The following is a 16,297-nucleotide window of genomic DNA, read 5'->3' on the forward strand; positions in this document are numbered from 1 at the left end:
AAGCGAAATGAGTCAGAAAGAGAGGGATAGACATAGAAAGATTGCATTCATCTGGGGGATATAAAGTAACAAAGTATGAGATTAATACCCAAGAATAGCTGAGATCAGCACCAGGAGGATTACTCCATAACTTAGACGCCAGCCGGATATCCTAGAGGAAAGGGCAGTTCAGATAGAGAAGGGAGCACCAAATAAAGGATGTTTGGAGGATCCTCCCAGGAAGGGAGATGCATGTCGAAAGTAGACTATGGACTGAACATGTTTGCCACTCAATGCCTCTTTTGCAGACCAAAACACCAAAAAGGAGAGAGAAAACACAAGGGATTGCCCTGCCTCAGAGACAGGGGGGGATGGGGGGATGGGGGTGGGAGGGATATTATTCATGGTGGTGGAAAATGGGCACTGGTGGAGGGATGGGTATCTGATCATTGTATAATTGAAACCAAAGCACAAATAATTGTAAATCTACAACTGTAAAAAAAATAAAATAAAATAAAGGGAAAAAAATGCAGGAAAAAAAATCTAGTTCTCTGAGCAGAGTGGGGTTTCTGACATGATTGAACAAGTGTGTAGTAATTTATTACTAAGCACATAAGTATTTTCAATGATGTGTACTTTTTGATCTAAAATTAATTCCAAATATGTCTAAAACAACAGTCTCCTGACCTCGCACCTGGGTTTTCTCACTGGGGCCCCTTGGAGGTGGCTGCGTGAGTTTCCCTCACCGCCCTGAGCAGAGCCCCGGCAGCTGAAGACCTCTGCAACCAGCCATAGGTACGCTTAAGACCACTCTTCTCAAGCTTGAAGGAGCCTCTTGCATGAAGGAACTGGAAGAGGAACCCAAATGTGCGGGACCGGGGGATGAGACCTCCATGGCTGCTCAGATCAAGACTGTGCCCCCTCATTCCAGATCCCCCCATCTTCTAGTAATTAAGTGTTACAACCACGAACTACCCCTGGATCCATGTAATGCCATCAATAGCCAACATCCAGAGACTGGATCTTATTTAGAAGACAGCAACTCTGATTGTCCAGTTCTCACTCTCAGAGAACCTGGTAGGCTTCTGCGAGTATCTTGCCCGCATGGTGGAGTCTTTGTTTCTGGTCACTGTTTCTTTTGAGGTACATAATCTGCTTAATTTGAGATAGTCCCCTTTGTTTATCTCTGTTTCCAGTTGCTTGGCAAGTGGCGTGTTATATTTGAAGATACCTTTAGCTTCAATGTCCTGGAGGGATTTGCCGACCTTGTCATCACTGTACCTGCGAGATTCTGGTGTGATGTTGAAGACTTTGACCTATTTTTATCTGACTTTTGTGCATGGTGTTAGGTAGAGATCTGAGCCATTTTTTTTTTTGCATGTAGCTGTCCAGTTTTTCTGCACCGTTTGTTTAGAAGGACTGTCTTGAACCATTTCACATTTCTTGCTCCCTTATCAAAGATTAGATGATTATATATTTGAGGGTGTGTGTCAGTATATTCAATCCTTTTCCATTGGTCTGCAGCTGAGCCTTTTTTTCAGTCCCATTCTGTTCTCATTATTATCGTTTGTAGTAGAGTTTGTGGTTGGGGAAGGTGATGCCTCCATCGTCTTTTCCCCAAGAATTGCTTTAGCTATTCGTGTGCGTTTGTTGTTCCATGTGAATTTCAGGAGTGCTTGATCAATTTCTTTGAAGAATGTCATGGGTATCTTTATAGGGATCAAGTTGAATTTTTACAATGCTTCTTGGAGAATTGCCATTTTGACAATGTTAATTCTCCCATTCCATAAGCAGTATATATGTTTCCGTTTCCTCGTGTCCTTTTAAATTTCCTATTGTATAGGTCCTTTATCTCCTTAGTTAAGCTGATTTCAAGGTTCTTGATTTTCTTAGGCACGATTGTGAATGGGATTGCTTTTTCATGTCACTTTCTTCTCGCTCATTACTTGCATATAAAAAAGCCATAGACTTTTGGGTATTGAGTTTATAGCCTGCAATTTTACTATAAAAGTCTATTGCCTCTAGAGTTTTTTCGTAGAGATTTTAGTATTCTCTAAATATAGTATGATATCTTCTGTGAATAGTGAGAGATTATTTCTACCTTTCATACATGAAAACACCTTAATATCTTTTTCTTATCTATTTTCTATTCCAAGTACTTCCAGTACTACATTGAACAGAAGTGCCAAAATGAATTTTTATTTAGCACATTCTGTCTGTAAATTTCTATGCTAAGAACGTTGGAAGAAACAGTGATATCTTAGTAATTTACAAGTAAATTATGAAGACAGATAATTTAAAAGAATTTCTCTGTATAAATTTCCAAAATGTGCAGCTTTTATTAAATATATTAAGAATAAATCGTAGGTCTTGATTATACCATGAAGATTAATTTCCTGTTAGAAGTTACCCTTCTAAAATGCAAGAAAGAGACACATTTTGAAAATGTTGATTATTCGTTCATTCATTCAATGAATATTTGTTAGTCTGGTTGTGCAGTGCCTGCAGGAAGTCAACCTGTACCCTCAGGTGAGTGCATCAACAGTCTGATGGTGTCTTCATGCTTCCAGATAACCTCAAATGGCCACTGTGCCTCTGGCTGGCTCCCAACAACTCAGGACTACGTTTCCAGAGAAATTAAACTCCCGAAAGATATGTGGGAGCCATGTTAACAAACCACCCCTGGCTCAGCTATACAAGCTAATGCATTGGTCTTGTTTCAGAGACCCATAGACAAATCTGGAAGATGTCAACAGCCACAGTTAACCTTGGAACTGCAAAAGGCTGAAGACACTAGGGTAAATCAGAGGGTGGCAGGTTAGTTTGGTGCCCACCCAACAAGAACCCAGTGCAGCCACTTTCTCCCACAATACAAAATTGCCACCATGCCCTCCTCTGGTTTCCACCGTCTCAGGATGGCTCTCACTGAAACATAACAGCTGAAAATTCAGATATGTGTGTTTTGTGACTGAAATCTGCAGGCTTTCTCTGGGCAGGATGGGCATCCCACAGCCACTGCCCTGTACTTATGGAAGCCTCAGCAGTCATTTCCATACCTCAAAGCTACTCCAACCTTACCTTCCTGATAAAAATGCTAAATTCCAACAAACATGATTACCTCTTAGTACCTGTATGAGACCCTTAATGCACAAAATAAATAGGAGACAGAGAGAAAGAATTAAAGATCCTGCCATAGAGACAGGCTGGGTTGGGGGTAGTTTGTTGGGGGATGGTTTTAGGGAACCAGGTATATTGGTTTTGGGAAATGTACACTAGAGGAAGGATGGAAGTTGGATCGTTGTATGACTGGAAGCAAATTATGAATAGATTTGTAATGGTCTATAACACAGATATTCAATAAAACATTAAAACTACTGATGGAACTTTAAAATCCGGCATAACTATTTTTGTGTTCTCTGTAGGAAAAAAATGTTACTCACCTGTGTGCCAATAGCTTGTTGAAAGCTAAACCCAAAGATATATCAATGACTGTCTTTGGCATGAATACTGTAATTGCAGCTATGTTATGTTTTAGAATCAGTTCGTGGACAAGACGTCAAGAGGAGCAGTGGCAAAGTGCATCAATGTTGAATGGATAATGTTTCAGGAGATTGCAAGGGAGATGGGAAGATTTGGCATGAGTAAAGGGAAGAAACAGAAGAGTGAAGTACTAATAAGTATCATGAGAAAAATGCAAGGGAGGACATTTCCTGGCAAGTGTCACACTCTATTGAGCTTTGGGTGAGGATAAGTATTAGAAAGTATCTTTCCCATTTAGTGGTAAAAAGGTTACTTTGATGGGTATATTTAAAATTTACTTTAACGATTAGAATCACTAAGAGGTACACAGTTACAAAGTTGCTCATAATTGAGTTTCAGTCATCTAATGTTCTAGAACCTTTCCAGTATATCGGGGCATTTTTGAAGGAATATCCCTGGTGCGAAGACTAGGGCATCTGAATCTTAACACATTTCACCAAATATATGATCTGTACTCACATGATTTACACTGTCTCCCCTGCTCTTTGATTTATGTTTTCATGCAATATTTCCTTGTGAACCTCACCTCAATTGAGGCTCCCTATTTAATACAAGCACATGTTTCTGGGGCATTACGTTATTTTTGGTTGCTGGGAGAGTCTGTTAAAGCAATGCTCAGGAGGTGTGGGGGCCCTACAGACAATTCTCAGAAAACGTGGCCATGGTGCTTGGGGTCCTCCGAGGCTATACAGCCTTTGATACTCTGTCAATCATGTGGTGCTAGGAGTCAAATTGAGTGCATGTGAGAAAAGTTCCATAAGCACTACACTATCTCCTGCGGCCCTGGGTATTAGATTTATGTCAGCATTCTGAGGTCCTCCCTTTTGTCAGAAAGCAGAGACTTATGCAGGAGAAAGTGGAAGAGACTTTAGGGTTTAGCTAGGTTGACTGAGTCGCTGGTGATACCATTAAGATTGGGACATAAAGTAAAAATAAAACAAGAGCCCCGTGCCTTTTCCTGCTGAACTCTACATCCTCCACAGGGGGACACCTGTGGGGAACACCTGCAGCAGCTCCTTGGGACTGTCCATCACCTAATCAGCCCCTCCCCTCCCGGTGGGTAGGGGGAGCACAAGCCAGTTCCACCACTCCTCACCCCCAGCCCCCCGCGTTTTCCTGCAGAACTGGACACCGTCCAGAAGGGGACACCTGAGGCAGCTCCATGGGATTTTCCATCGCTCCTCCTACATTCCAGGATCCTGGGTGGGAGTGACCCTGGGATGGGCCAGGGGCATGGCCACCATATAGGGAGTGTGTCCCGCCAGAAGTGGGCGTGGCCTTCTCCTGGGTGGACAGCCGCAGTTATATTTCCCAATCTGGGCACTCAGGACTTTCATCTCTCACTTTGTCGCCTAATACCGACTAAAAATTTCTGACCACCTCTACTAGAATACAACAACATTCCACTCGCCTACTCCATTTATAACAAAAGACCTGTATGAAATGTGCTGTACAAGCTCAAAAATGAAAAGTACCTCCTCCAAAGCGCAAATCTCTACACAAGGAGAATATGAAGAAAAGAAAAATCCTCAATCGAGGTTGTCCACAATTGCGCTCTCATTGATAAAGAATTCCAGGATAAAATGCAGAGGGTGTTGAAGGATCTACTCAAAGAATCAATGGAAGAGATATCCAATGACTAAAATAAGAAATGAAAGAAACAATAGAACAGAGAGCCAAGAAAATACAGGAAGAAAAGAGAACAGAATTTTAAAAAGCTACAAAAAGAAGAGTCACAAATAAAGGATTCAGTGGATGAAATTAAAAAGTCAGTAAGTGCCCTTAGCAATAGGATAAGTGCAGCTGAAGAGAGGATCAGCGAGCTTGAAGATGAGCAACAGAACTCCCACTGGGAAGAACAAGCAATAGGAAAAGACCTCAAAATGGCTCTAAGGAGAATCAGAGACCTAGGGGATGACGCCAAGAGGAACAACATTAGAATCATTGGAGTCCCAGAAGGACAGGGAAACAACCCCAATGAAAAAGCTAGAGTATAAGAAACCATTGCTGAAAAGTTCCCAGAGTTAAGGAAAGCAGACCTCCAGTTCCAAGGAGCCAGAAGGGTACCAGCTAAAGGAGACCCCAGAAAAAACACTCCAAGCATATCATAGTCATAACGATGGATGCTGTGGACAGAGACACAATATTACAAGCAGCAAGGTCAAAGAAGGAAATTACATACAAAGGAGCACCCCTTAGATTCACAGCAGACCTATCAGTGGAAACCCTCCAAACCCGAAGTCAATGGTTGTATATAATGAAAAAATTCAAAGAAATGAACGCCTCACCGAGAATACTCTATCGAGCTAAACTCTAACTCAAATTTGATGGGAACGATACACAACTTTTTAGATAAACACAATCTCAGGAACTTCATACACTCAAAACCAAATCTAAAAGAAGAAGTAAAGAGGATCCTGTAAGATAAGAAGGAAAACACGTGTTAATCAACTCCTACAGGAAGATGGAACAAAAGCCCATGACAATACTCTCCCTTAATGTCAATGTCTAAATGCACCTACCAAGAGACACAGAGTGGCAAAATGGATCCAGGAACTGAAACCAGCATTCTGCTGTCTACAAGAAACTCATCTGAACAATCAGAGCAAACACAGACTCAAAGTGAAAGGATGGAAAACAATCCTGCAAGCAAACAGCTCCCTCACAAAAGCTGGGATGGCCATACTAATATCCGACAACATTAATTTCAGGCCGAAAAAGATTAGAAGGGACAGCGAAGGCCACTTTCTCTTCATCAAGGGATACATTCCACAGGAAGAAATCACATTCTTAAATGTATATGTACCTAATGAAGGAACAGCTAGATACTTAAAACAACTGCTAACAGATTTTAAAGAGGACAGTGCTAGCAACACAATAGTAGATGAAGACTTCAACATTGCCTTATCACCTCTGGATAGATCAACAAGAACAAAACTCAGCAAGGAAACATTGGCTTTGAATGAAGAAATAGAAGAGAAAGGACTTATAGACCTATACAGGGCTTTACACCCCCCAAAGAAAGAATACACATTCTACTCCAGTGCGCATGGAACATTTTCCAAAATCGACTATGTGCTAGGCCACAAAACATACCTCAATAGAATCAGGAAGATAGAAAGAGTATCAACAATCTTTTCAGACCATGATTCAGTGAGTGTAGATGTGAATCACACACATACACGAACAACCAAATCGAACACCTGGAAACTAAACAAGTCACTGCTGAACAATGTGTGGGTCAGGAAGGACGTCAAGGAAGAAATCAAATGATACCTGGAAACAAATGAGAACGAAGACACGAACTACCAGAGCTTATGGGATGCAGCTAAACCCCTATTAAGGGGAAAATTCATAGTTCTGCAAGCATATCTAAGGACGGAAGAAAAGATGCATATAAGCAACTTATTTCACAGCTCAAGTTCTTATAAAAGGATCAATAAAAGGATCCTACATCGGGCAGAAGGAAAGAGATCTAAAACTTAGAGCAGAAATCAACGACATGGAAACCTAAGAAACAATCCGAAAGATCAATGAAACCAAGAGCTGGTTCTTTCAGAAAATAAACAAGGTAGATAAACCACTAGCAACACTCACAAAGAAACAGAGAGAAAAAACACTAATAAACCGAATCAGAAATAAAAATGGAGATATCACAATGGAAACCAAAGAAATTCAAAAGATCATCAGAGACTACTTTGAAAGTCTGTATGCCAAGAAAAAAGAGAAGTTAGAAGAAATGGATAACTTCCTGGATTAATATAATCTCCCAAAGATGAGTCAAGAAGATATAAAATACCTGAATAGACCTAGTCACATAAATGAAATTGAAAGTGTAATCAAAATTTTTCCCAAAAACAAAAGCGCAGGTCCAGATGGATTCACTACCGAACTTTTCCAAACATTTAAAGAGGATATACTGCCCGTCCTTCTCAAACTTTTCCAGGAAATTGAAAAAACAGAAACTCTCCCAAACAGTTTCTAAGAAGCCCATCTCTCTCTAATACCAAATGGAAACAAAGACACCACGAGAGAAGAAAACTACAGGCCGATATCACTGATGAACCCGGATGAGAAGATTCTGAACAAAATACTAGCAAATAGAATTCAACAACTCATCAAAAAGATCATACACCATGACCAAGTGGGATTCATCCCGGGCGATGCAAGGATGGTTTAACATTCGGAAATCAATCAACATAATCCATCATATCAACAAAAGAAAAGATAAAATCATATGATCATATCAATAGATGTAGAGAAAGCAATTGACAAGATCCAGCATCCGTTTATTATGAAAACCCTCGCCAAATTGGGGATAGAGGGGACTTACCCCAATATAGTAAAAGCCAGCTAGCACAAGCATACAGCAAGCATCATCCTCAATGGGGAATATCTGAGAGCGTTCCCACTAAGATCAGGAACGAGATAAGGATTCAGACTCTTTCAACTGGTGTGGAACATAGTACTGGAAATACTAGCAACAGCAATTAGGCGAGCAAAAGAGATTAAGGCCATCCAAATTGTTAAGGAAGAAATCAAGCTCTCACTATTCGCAAATGATATGATACTATACTTAAAGAACCATAAAACCTCTACCAAGAAACTCCTAGAAATAATACACTCGAGAGTAAAGTTAAAGGTATAAAATAAATACCTAAAATTCCATGGCTTTACTATACACAAATAGTGAGAGAGAAGAAAATGACAAGATGACAAAAATCCCATTCACAATTGTGTGCCAGAAAATCAACTAACTAGGCATTAATTTAACTGGGCAAGTAAAGGAACTGGACAAAGAAAACTACAAAACGCTGCTTCTGGAAATAAAAGAGGACACGAGGAAATGGAAAAATATCCCCTGTTCATGGATCTGGAGAATTAATATTGTCAAAATGGCAATACATCCAATAGCACTGAACAAATTCAATGTGATCCCTATTAGGATACGCATGACATTCTTCAAAGAATTGGAGCAAACACTCCTAAAATTTATATGGAACAATAAACCCCCACGATGAGATAAAGCAATTCTTGGGAAAAAGAAAATGGGAGGAAATAACCTCACGAACCGCAAAATTTACTAAAAGTAGTAATAATTAAAACAGCATGATACTTGCTACATGCATAGCATACTTTTTCTTAGATTTTTTGATTTTTCTAGGATATATTGATCATCTTTTTTTAAAATTTTTTTAATTAGTGAAACACCATGAGGTACAGTTGTAGATTTACAATTTATTGTGCTTGGGTTTGATTATACAATGATCAGACACCCATCCCTCCACCAGTGCCCAATTTCCACCACCATGGATAATATCCCCCCACCCCCATCCCCCCATCCCCCCTGCCTCTGTGGCAGGGCAATCCCTGTGTTCTCTCTCTCCTTTTGGGTGTTGTGGTCTGCAAAAGAGGCATTGAGTGGCAAACATGGTCAGTCCATAGTCCACTTTCGGCATGCATCTCCCCTCCTGGGAGGATCCTCCAAACACCCTTTATTTGGTGTTCCCTTCTCTATCTGAGCTGTCCTTTCCTCTAGAATGCCCAAATGGCCACTAAGTATGGAGTTATACTCCTGGTGCTGATCTAAGCTATTCTTGGGTATTAATCTCATATTTTGTTACTTTATATCCCCCAGATGAAAGCAATCTTTCTATGTCTATCCCTCTCTTTCTGACTCATTTCGCTTAGCATGATACTTTCCATGTTGTACCACTTGTATGTAAATTTCATGACTTCATCTTTTCTAAGAGCTACATAGTACTCCAATGTGTAGATGTACCAAAGTTTCTTTAACCAGTCATCTGTTCTTGGGCATTCAGGTTTCTTCCAGTTTCTGGCTATTGTAAAGAGTGCTGCAATGAACAAACAAGTGCAGATGTCACTTCGACTATACATTTTTGCCTCTCTGGGATATATTCCCAGGAGTGGTATTGCTGGGTCAAACGGGAGCTCAATTTCTAATCTTTTGAGAATCGTCCATACTGTTTTCCAGAAGGGCTGAACCAGTGGACATTCCCACCAACAGTGAACGAGTGTCCCTTTCTCGCCACATCCACGCCACCATCGGTTGCTTTTGTTCTTTTGAATGTGGGCCAGTCTCTGAGGTGTGAGATGGTATCTCATTGTGGTTTTGATCTGCATCTCCCTGATGATTAATGATGTAGAGAATTTTCTCATGTGCTTTTTTGCCATTCGGATTTCTTCTTTGAGAAAGTTTCTGTTCATTTCATTTCCCCATTTTTGGATGGTGTTGGACGTTTTCTTCTTGTGGATTTTAACCAGTATTTTGTATATCCTGGATATCAACCCCTTGTCAGATGTGTATTCGGTGAATATCCTTTCCCATTCTGTAGACTGTCTTTGTATTTTGGTCACTGTTTCTTTGGAGGTGCAGAAGCGTCTTAGTTTAAGATAGTCCCATTTATCTATCTCTGTTTTCACTTGCTCAGACAGTGGCGTGGCATCTTTGAAGATACCATTAGCTTCAATGTCATGGAGGGTTTTTCCAACTTTGTCTTCAATGTACCTTATGGTTTCTGGTCTGATGTTGAGGTCTTTAATCCATTTTGATCTTACTTTTGTACATGGTGTTAGGCAGAGTTCTGAGCCCATTTTTTTTGCATGTAGCCGTACAGTGATGCCAGCACAATTTGTAAAAGAGGCTTTCCTTACTCCACTTCACATTACTTGCACCTTTATCAAAGATTAGATGATCATATGATTCAGGGGAGATGTCAGTGTTTTCAACCCTGTTCCATTGGTCTGCAGTTCTGCCTTTGTTCTAGTACCATGCTGTTTTAATTATTACTGCTTTGTAGTACAGTTTGTAGTTCGGGAGGTTGATTCCTCCCATTTTCTTTTTCCCAAGAATTGCTTTAGCTATTCGTGGGGGCTTATTGTTCCATATAAATTTCAGGAGTGTTTGCTTCATTTCTTTGAAGAATGTCGTGGGTATCCTTATAGGGATTGCATTGAATTTATACAATGCTTTCGATAGTATTGCCATTTTTACAATGTTAAGTCTCCCGACCCATGAGCAGGGAATAGCTTTCCATTTCCTCATGTCCTCTTTTATTTCCTGAAGTAGCGTTTTGTAGTTTTCTTTGTACAGGTCCTTTACTTTCTTAGTTAAGCTGATTCCGAAGTACTTGATTGTCTGGGGCACAATTGTGAACGGGATTGTTTTTTTTCATGTTGCTTTCTTCTCTCTCACTGTTTGCATATAGCAAAGCCATGGACTTTTGGGTATTGATTTTATAGCCTGCAACTTTACTATATGAGTCTGTTGTTTCTATGAGTTTTTTGGTGGAGGTTATTGGGTTCTCTAAGTATAGTGTCATATAATCTGCGAATAGTGAGAGTTTGATTTCTTCCTTTCCTACCTGAATGCACTTAATATCTTTTTCTTGCCTAATCGCTATTGCAAGTACTTCTAGTACTATATTGAACAGCAGTGGAGAGAGTGGGCATCCTTGTCTCGTCCCTGATCTTAGAGGGAAGGCTCTCAGTTTTTCCCCATTGAGGATGATGCTTGCTGTAGGCTTATGGTAGATGGCTTTAATTATGTTGAGGAAGGTCCCCTCTATACCCATTTTGGCTAGGGTTTTCATCATAAAGGGGTGCTGGATCTTGTCAAATGCTTTTTCTGCATCTATTGATACAATCATATGCTTTTTATCTTTTCTTTTGTTGATATGATGGATTATGTTGATTTATTTCGAATGTTGAACCATCCTTGCATCCCTGGAATGAATCCTACTTGGTCATGGTGTATGATCTTTTTGATGAGTAGTTGGATTCTATTTGCTAGTAATTTGTTGAGGGTCTTTGCATCTATGTTCATCAGGGATATCGGTTTGTAATTCTCTTTCTTTATGGTATCTCTGTCTGCTTTTGGTATCAGTGTGACATTTGCTTCGTAGAAACTGTTTGGAAGTGTTTTTGATATTTCCATTTCGTGGAAAAGCTTAAAGAGCATTGGGAGTAAATCCTCTTTAAAGATTTGGAAGAATTCACTAGTGAATCCATCCAGACCAGGACTTTTGTGCTTGGGGAGACCTTTTATTACCATTTCAATTTCCTTGATGGTGATAGGTCTGTTCAGGTATTCCAGGTCTTCTTGGTTCAGCCTTGGGAGTCTGTAGAAGTCTAGGAATTTATCCATTTCCTCGAGGTTTTGATGTTCTGGTGCATAAGGATTCTCGAAGTACTCACTGAGGATCCTTTGAATTTCTGTAGTTCCTGTTGTAAAGACCCCCTTTTCATTTCTGATTCGGTTTATTAGGGTTTTCTCTCTTCCTTTCTTTGTGAGTTTTGCTAGAGGCTTATCAATCTTGTTAATTTTCTCGAAGAACCAGCTCTTGGTTTCATTGATCTTTCGGATTGTTTTTTGGGTTTCCATCTCGTTAATCTCAGCTCTGAGTTTTATTACTTCCTTTCTCCTATTCGGGTTGTGCTCCTTTTTTTGGTCCTTCTCCAAGCTCTTAAGCTGTGACGTTAGGTTACTTATGTGTGCTCACTCCTCCTTCCTGAGGAATGCTTGTAGAGCCATAAACTTTCCTCTTAACACAGCTTTTGCTGTGTCCCAGAAGTTTTGGTAACTCGTGTCCTCATTTTCATTCGTTTCTAGGAATCTTTTTATTTCCATTTTGATTTCCTGTCTAAGCCACTCGTTGTTCAGTAGAGCACTGTTTAATTTCCAGGTGTTTGATTTAGTTTTCTGTTTTTGTATGTGATTTACATCTAATTTCAGCGCATTATGGTCTGAGAAGATTATCGATAAAATCTCTATCTTCTTAAATTTATGGAGGCATGTTTTGTGGCTCAGCATGTGGTCTATCTTGGAGAATGTTCCATGCACGCTTGAGAAGAATCTGTATTCAAGTTTTTGTGGATGAAGTTTCCTGTATATATCTACTAAGTCCCTTTCTTCCATTGTTTCCCTCAGATGAAGTATGTCCTTGCTAAGCTTGAGTCTGGTTAATCTATCAAGAGGTGACAAAGCAGTGTTGAAGTCTCCCATTAGTATTGTGTTACTGTTGATGTCTTTTTCCAAATCTATGAGTAGTTGTTTTAAGTTCTTTGCTGGTCTCTCATTAGGTGCATATACATTTATTATTGTAAGTTCTTCCTGTTTTACAGATCCTTTGATCAATAAGAAATGGCCTTCACTGTCTCTTATGACCTTCCTCAATCTGAAATCGATGTGGTCTGATATTTGGATAGCTACCCCAGATATTTTATGGGAGCTGTTTGCCTGTAGGATTGTTTTCCAGCCTTTGACTCTGAGTCTGTGTTTGCTTTGACTATTTAGATGTGTTTCATGCTGGCAGCAGAATTTTGGGTTCAGTTTTCTTGTTCATCCTGCCACTCTATATCTTTTAATTGGTGCGTTTAGCCCATTGACATTGAGAGAGATTATTGTTATGGGATTTGGTCCCATTGTTCTGTTGAAATTTGGTGTATTTGAGAGGCCTGTCTTGCCTTAAATTAGCCCATTTAGTTGTTCTTGTAACCATGGTTTTGAGTCTATGAAGTTCCTGAGCTGCTATTTGTCTGTGAAACTGTGTGTTGTTCCTTCTATTATGAATGAGAGTCTTGCTGGGTAAAGTATTTTTGGGGAGGCATTTATTTCATTGAGTTTTTTCACTATGTCCCACCACTGTTTTCGGGCCATAAGGGTTTCATCAGAAAAATCAGCTGTGAATTTTAAGGATGCTCCTTTGTAAGAGATTTCTTTCTTCGATCTTGCTGCTTTCAGAATTTTGTCTCTATCTAAGGTTTTGGTCATTTTGATCAGAATGTGTCTTGGGGTATTTTTATTCGGATTTCTTCTAGCTGGTACCCTTCGGGCCTCCTGAATATGGTCACAAGTTTTCTTCAGCTCTGGAAACGTTGTAGCAATGATGTCATTGACAGTTTCTTCTTCATCAAGGTTTTCTTCCTGTACCTCTGGGACTCCAATAATTCTTATGTTACCCCTCTTGGCTTCATCACGATCTTCTCTTGCCATCTGTTCCCGAATTGTGAGTCTCTTTTCCATTTTCTGCTCTTTTCTGGAGAGTCTCTGTACTTCATCTTCGAGCTCACTTATTCTGTTCTCAGCAGCTGTTACTCTGCTGCTGAGGCCTTCCACTGAGTTTTTCAATTCGCCTGCGAGATTTTTCAGGTCTGACATTTCTGATTGCATTTTCCTCATTTATGCCTTCAAATCCTCTTGTCTTCTATTGTCATTGCTTTACATTGTTTCTTTTAGTTCCCTAAGCATCCTAAGTAGCTCCCTCCTGAATTCCTTGTCAGAGAGGTTGTTTAACACTGCAGTACTGTTGTTGTCATCTGGGCTAGACACTTCAATAAGAAAGTTCTGTGGGCTTTTGCATTGCTTTACCATTGTGAAAACTGTGGTTTAGTCCTTAACATTCAATGTTACTATTCTGCTTGATATGCAGTGTGAGTTAAGATAGACTTATGAGTTATTGGCTACTGTGTTTCTGGTGACTGATCTAAGCTAGAGAAGTGTCCATCGAAGAAGTTAGCTTATGGTTCCTATGGCATATGTAGTGGGAAAATATTTCGCAGCCGCATTAGCGGCCGTGGCTCCGGAAAGAGTCCCTGGCACTGAGCGAGGAGTTGGAAACGACGATGGAGCTAGCTGTGCATGCTCAGAGAGGGTCCCAGGCCCTTGGGGGCAGGCTGTACCTGGTTGTAATAGGAGCCGTTCAGCTTGGTTGCCCAGAGCTGGGCCTCCGTGCCCGTCCCCATATTGATCATCTTTAATTATTCCACATCAATACCAATGTCCAAAAATGTTTCAAAATGTAATTATTGAAAAAAATCATTTAGAAATTCAAATTTATATTGTTCGTGGGATAACTATATTAAGAAGAAATAGAACCACAAGAAACATACAAGTAAAATGAAGCTACATTTCTTTGGAGTCTTTCAATTATGTATTTACATTAGTCTATATACAAGCATGATTTTTAAAAAATAAATTTCAGTGACTATAAAATTTTGGAGTTTTTCATAATTGTAATATTTTACTGCTTAGTCTATATTGATGTGAACATTTTTATCTATTTGTCTAATTTTCTGATTGTTTACTTAAGATCAGTAGTTAAAAGCTAACTTGCTGATGACTGATTATGTGGCTCAGGGTTAAAGCACTTGGCTTGCGTGTATGAAACTTTGGGTTGGCCTCCTGCAAGGCTGGAGCGATAGCACAGCGGTAGGGCGTTTGCCTTACAAGCGACCAACATGGCCGACCCGAGTTCGATTCCTCTGCCCCTCTCGGAGAGCCCGGCAAGCTACCGAGAGTATTTGATATGCCAAACACAGTAACAACAAAGTCTCCAATGGAGACGTTACTGGGCCCGCTCGAGCAAATCGACGATCAACGGGAGGGCCTTTACCTTTACCTTACCTTTACCTCCAAGGTAAATGGCCTACCCACTGTGCTGTAAAAGTTATATAAAATATACTAATAATAAAACCTAATGATGTTGGTGAACAGTGCAATATAAATGATTATTTAGTAATTTTCTTGATTTGTTAATGAAATATGTAAGCTCTTGAGTATAATGGGAGTAGTTTTCCAACATAAGAGTCTGAGGAAGGTCAAACTGTTATAACTGTCGTGTAGGATTCCATCTCCCTAGCCTGCTTCATTCTACCTCTCTCTCTATCCAATCCGATATCCAATTTCTTCTTGGGAATCTGACCTCATGATCGGCTAGCCTCTACCTTTCAACTGCCTACTTTATGACATCATTCTCCCACCCAACCAACCACAAACTGGTAGAATCTTGGGGTTGGTACCGCTTGACCTTGAGCCTGGAAGGTGGTGGTGGAGAGAGATGGTCCTAGGAGAGTTAATGGAGTAAAGGATGTATGGGAAGGAAACCTGGAAGGGTAGGGAACTGACAGCTGGTGATCAGCATGGGAGAGTGGGTAGATATTTTCTAGGTACGTTAACATGTTTTTCATAAATGATAAGCAAAACAAAAATACGAAAATAAGATAGGTTCCAAAGAACAGGTTACATATAAGACCGAGAGAGCTGAAAGGGCTGGCATTCCTTCTGGAGCTTTCAATCATACCATTTACTAAGGATGGTATTTTCACATCACTTAGCTGCGGAGAGGAATAGTGAGAAGCAGAATGCCACCAGAAAAGCAAACTTGATGACCATGGTTCATAAAGGCCAGGTGGAAGGTGTTCACATGTATCCCAAGTGCAAGTGGATTAACAGGAACATATATTATACTAAGTCTGCTTGGTAGCAGTAAATTCTTTGGCGGAAATGGAGGAAAACAAATGCAATTTCTGACAGACCTGAGACTAAACTGCTAATCAATTTTCCCAGGCAAGGGTAGTTGACTGGCTGGGAACAGAACAACTTGAAAAGTGTTTTGCTACCTTTCATATATGGCTAGAGGAAAATGATCCCAGTCATCTATTAAAACTAACAAGCTTCAACTCTCTCGAAGGACAGTTGTATTCAGTGAGGAAAAAATGCTGGGAGAAAAGTCTGAAATGATGGGCATAGAGACAATAAGTGCAAAAGGAAGGACTTGAAATTTGGGTTCCTCTGAAAACAAAGCTTGAAACAACAAGATTTGGTGAGCACATGATTTACTGGGAATGGGATCTGAGGAGGAAAAGAGTGATATCAGGGATGTGAACAAGGAACATCCAGGTTAAGGAAGACTTAGCTAGCTGATTACCCCATGGGCAATATGGTTCCAAGACTACCAGAACTTACCAAGGACTTTAC

Source organism: Sorex fumeus, unplaced genomic scaffold (assembly GCF_029834395.1).
Source record: "Sorex fumeus unplaced genomic scaffold, SorFum_2.1 ptg000032l, whole genome shotgun sequence".
In the NCBI taxonomy this organism is placed as follows: Eukaryota; Metazoa; Chordata; class Mammalia; order Eulipotyphla; family Soricidae; genus Sorex; species Sorex fumeus.